We start from the raw sequence: 4454 nt of genomic DNA on the forward strand, positions 1-4454 counted from the left end.
TTTCTTGGCTCCATCATTTAAAAAATTCACGTACTTTTGGAGTGTCATTTTCCTCCGCTCTCTCTCTTGCGTGCAAGAGAGTTTTCTCCGGGCATTTCTCGTGCGAGGAAAATGCAAAACAAAAGACGAAAGAATTTCCCGGCATTTCTTGCACGAAGAAAACGAATGGAAATGCAAAAGAATTCAATGCAAATATCTCCGTTCAAATTATTTATAGTTGAAGAAGTCATGTCATCTTCTCCCGTTGCTTTTTAAAAAAAAATTGAATTTGAATTCATCGGAGAAGGGGAAAGTCATTTTATTCCCTCTCTTTCGAAAGTTTCGAAAAGTTTCAAATTTCACACAAGTTTCAATCACTCAGCAAACAAAAAAACAATCAATCTAATAATTATATTAACATTCCAAAATTTATAATTTTGGGATGTTACAAACTACCACACTTAAAATGAATCTCGTCCTCGAGATTCGAAGAGGCTAGAAAGAAAGGTTAGGGTTCGGGGATCTTCTAACAAATCCAATCTCTGGCAAGGTGGGATGCTACCACACTTAAAATGAGAGATACTGGTCCCTCAAAATGCTTTAACGATCCTCTGGGGTTTTGGCAACTAACACCGCACAGTATTCATATTAAATCCTTTGGTGATGCTCTCCCGTTGATATAAGCTTCTTCCGTCACTGGGTCTCCTTAACTGACAGTCTCGAGGTCAATTCTAACTAACATATCGATGGTTCTCATGGTGGTCTACCATTTGTGGTTATCCTGCAGAGAAAGGGGTCTTGTCTTCATTCTCACCGTAAAATTTCCTACGTGTGACAACAAGTGCCATGTACATGGGCTTTTCTTATACCACTCTAAGGCTTAAACAAATGCTTCAAAGAACGTTGTCTCTCTCTATGGGTATGTCTCTCAGATTTACCATTCCGAATAGCAAGAGAATGATAAGAGTAAGTCGTCATGGTGATCAATCCATTCCGCACCCAGATCATTTCTCTGTATAAGGTTTAGCGAATCTCGCATTCTAACACTCGGGCATCTTCACAAGCATTGCAGAATTTCTCTTGTCCACGAACAAGTTCGGATAATCCATTGGTTCTGCAAGCTGAACGAAACATCTGTCGTATCTTCACAACTCTCAGGTTTTCGTATGCTCCTAAGAAAAACGCTTGCTGATCCATCATAGCTTCTTCCATAAATCATATGCATTTCATAATCAATCCTTTATTACATCCTTAATTTCTTATCAAAAACTCTAATTCAAAAGTACTCTATTACAATTGCTGTCATCCACATTGTTCGGTATGGTCGAGCATTTCTGCCAACTTTATTCATTTGCCTCTCTTGGAGGTACTTTAGTTCCACTCGAATTTTCCGAGGTGCTCCTTGAAATCATCCATCTTTTGCTTCATCATGGTGGCCATTAGCTTCATCTCCATCATCTCCGCACGTACTTCACTCAGGTATTCCTGGGTATGACGGAGTCTTGCTTCAAGTATTTCTCCAATCTGACGTATGGCTTCCATGGCAGCTTCACGAACAGCATCAAAGAAGGTTACCCGTGGTACACGTGAAATGAAGAAGTATTGCCCCATAGTCTTTGGACAAACTCCTTTCACATGGTGGAGGTGTACTTCCACGTACCAAAGTTCCACTCCATTTTCCATGAATCGGTAGCTTTTGTAGACTGCATCTCCTTCAAGGCGAATGTGCTTCATCATGTCCTTCAGGATTTTCAGGTAATCATGATCACTGGTCAGGGTCATGATCGTTTCTGGGCCCTTGAGGAATGACTCGTAGAGAGTTGTCATCTGCAGGTGTCAGTAAATAGGTACTCAAAGGAATGTATGTGTCTCCTTGGTAATCATGGTACACTCCTACTCAATGGATCCTGTGGGTTTACCGATTACTACCACACTTAAAATGAATTACTCATGCCTCCATAGACCGTATTTTCTCATATCCTCATAATTGTTCAGAGATCTTTGTTCGAAGAGAAACAACGCATACAGTTTCAACATAGGCAATCATGAGACAATAAATTCCATTTATTCATGATGTTATTACAATCTCAGGGACTTCTGTTACAAAAATTTCACTCCATGATCTCCTGAAAAACAAAAGTGCTTCAGATTACATTTATTGCCCTGGACAAAACTTAACTACTCCATTCTAGCTTTCTTCCTTTGTGGACAATCGCTGGCAATGTCCTGCTTCCTTGCAACAAAAGCAAATGATTTCTGGCAAGTCTCGAGGCTTCTTAGCTTCTGCTTTTTCTCCTTGGGTTCCCGGCTTCCTTCCTGAGCACATGTATTTGTGGTGGCCAAATTTCATACACTTGTAACATCTGACATGACTCAGGTCTACGTCTGCAGAGATTTGGTTCTTCCGAGGGTACTTGTTCTTCTTTCCGGACTCCTTCATCTTGGCCAGTTCTTCTATTTCAAGTGGATCAAACCCCACTTCTTCTGTCGGGAAGTATCCCAGATACTCTTGGCTTCTCTTCGTGCAGTCCTGTGAATAATGTCCTTCTTCTCCACATGAGTAGCATGCATTGGAGAAAAACCTGGTCAGACCTTGTCCATCAGGGTCTTTAGTATTCTCGTTCATCACAGGTTCTTCTAGAATCTTCTTCTTGAGTGTTTCCTTCACTGCATCTTTCTGCTGCTTGACAACTTGTTGCACCTTGGGGTAAATGTGACACTGAGCTGGGTAGTGGGTGGTTCCTTCACACAAGAAACAAGTCACCTGACTCGTTGGGCATTCCTCAGCTGGGTGATTTTCTTCACAATGAGTGCATCCATGCTTGTGTTCTTCCTGGGTGTGTCCTATTTCTCCCCAGATCTTGCATGCACCAGTCTTCTCCTTCGGATTATCATAGCACTTCTGAATAAGTCGGGATCTTAACAGAGTGTTTTTGAATTCGTCCCAACTTTCTGCTCCACTAAACCCTTGTATGGCATGATGCATTTTCCACCGAATAGCTGCACTTTGGGTAAAGTACTGAAGAGCGTGTTCCACTTCATACTTCCTTGAGATCAAGTTGCTCCCGAAGTGGTTCTCCATGTTCTGAATCCATATTTCAGCTTCTAGTTGGGTCATTGGTCCAGAGACTACAAGTCCAGCTTCATACTCCATCTGGTTGGGTTGAGGTTTTGGGGATGAGACGGGTAAGAGAGAGAGGGAGATACACACAATACAAACAATATTTTTTGAGAATAGGTTTTATTTGTGGCCGTCGGAAAACACACACCAATGACGGCTCTCAAATCATCGTATCTAACGTGGGTATATGATAGGGGTTTGGACTTCTAATGGTCATAAAAATATTCGAACGCTTTAGGGTCTTCGAGTTCTTCGGGTCTTGAGAGTCTACTGTTGGTGTAGCTTCAATTCTTCAAACTCGTGGTGAAATCCTCTTTACTTTGAAGTAGAACTCCGTTGATTCTTCATGAGGTCGAAGGGGTAAGGGGATTGTCTAACTATTTGAGGTGAGAGAGAACATTTGATGAACTCAGAAGAGATGAGAAGTGAAAGGTGTTGTTGAAAATAAAAATTTTGAGAGATCCTTTCCTAAGAAATTTCCAGTTTCTAGGGGTCACGTCCTACAGTCAACATGTGCTCTAATACCATCTCTGTAGCGACCCGACACAAGATGAGTCAAGCCTTTGTGTTTCTGTGCCATCCCTGGATCAGTATGCTGGCACACACAGTACATCAATGTATATATCAAAGTGCAATCACATGTAAATAGCGTAAAACTGATATATACCTTAATTATCTCAGCGGAAGCGGTCAAGGGAGTGGAGTCCCAATAAACACCAACGGCAAGTTGAGTGTAGACCGTAACCCTGAATCGTACTCTTACTCGTCGAAGAAAAATATCTGCAACATAAGACGTTGCAGCCGTGTAGGTCAGCATATTGAATATGCCGGCAAGTCACATAAGAGAGGGGTAAAGTAATAATCAACTATCTCTACATGCATATTTGGTCGGTGGAGCTAAGTTTTGCATAAAGCCAGTTTTATCCTACAACAAGAGGGGTTGAGAGCAAAATGTTACTACAATGTTTGTTGTTAACGAGATGGTTCCGCCAACCAGTTCTCGTACCCGAGTTGTCAATAATTACCCTCATCAAATATAATTAATGGTGTTGAGAAATCCAGATAACTTCAGTTCCTTTGGCTCAAGTTGTCCATTACCGTGGACACGGCTAATCGATTAGGTTTGAGTACTCTGCAGAGTTTTGCACACGTTCCCCACAAGATTTGATCGCCTCCGGGTTTGTCCTCGCACTTCAGGGTGTTTGAAGACCGGATGATCAAAACATGGTCTTTCAACGGGTCCCTCTGAATCCCTATCGGTGCCCATCCATTCCTACCGTTCGTCTACATCTGCTAGCACCGCCTGTCCAGAGTCGCCGCGTTGTCCAACCAAGCCAGAGCCCATAATGACTTG

Source organism: Hordeum vulgare, chromosome 4H, assembly GCF_904849725.1.
Source record: "Hordeum vulgare subsp. vulgare chromosome 4H, MorexV3_pseudomolecules_assembly, whole genome shotgun sequence".
Classification (NCBI taxonomy): domain Eukaryota; kingdom Viridiplantae; phylum Streptophyta; class Magnoliopsida; order Poales; family Poaceae; genus Hordeum; species Hordeum vulgare.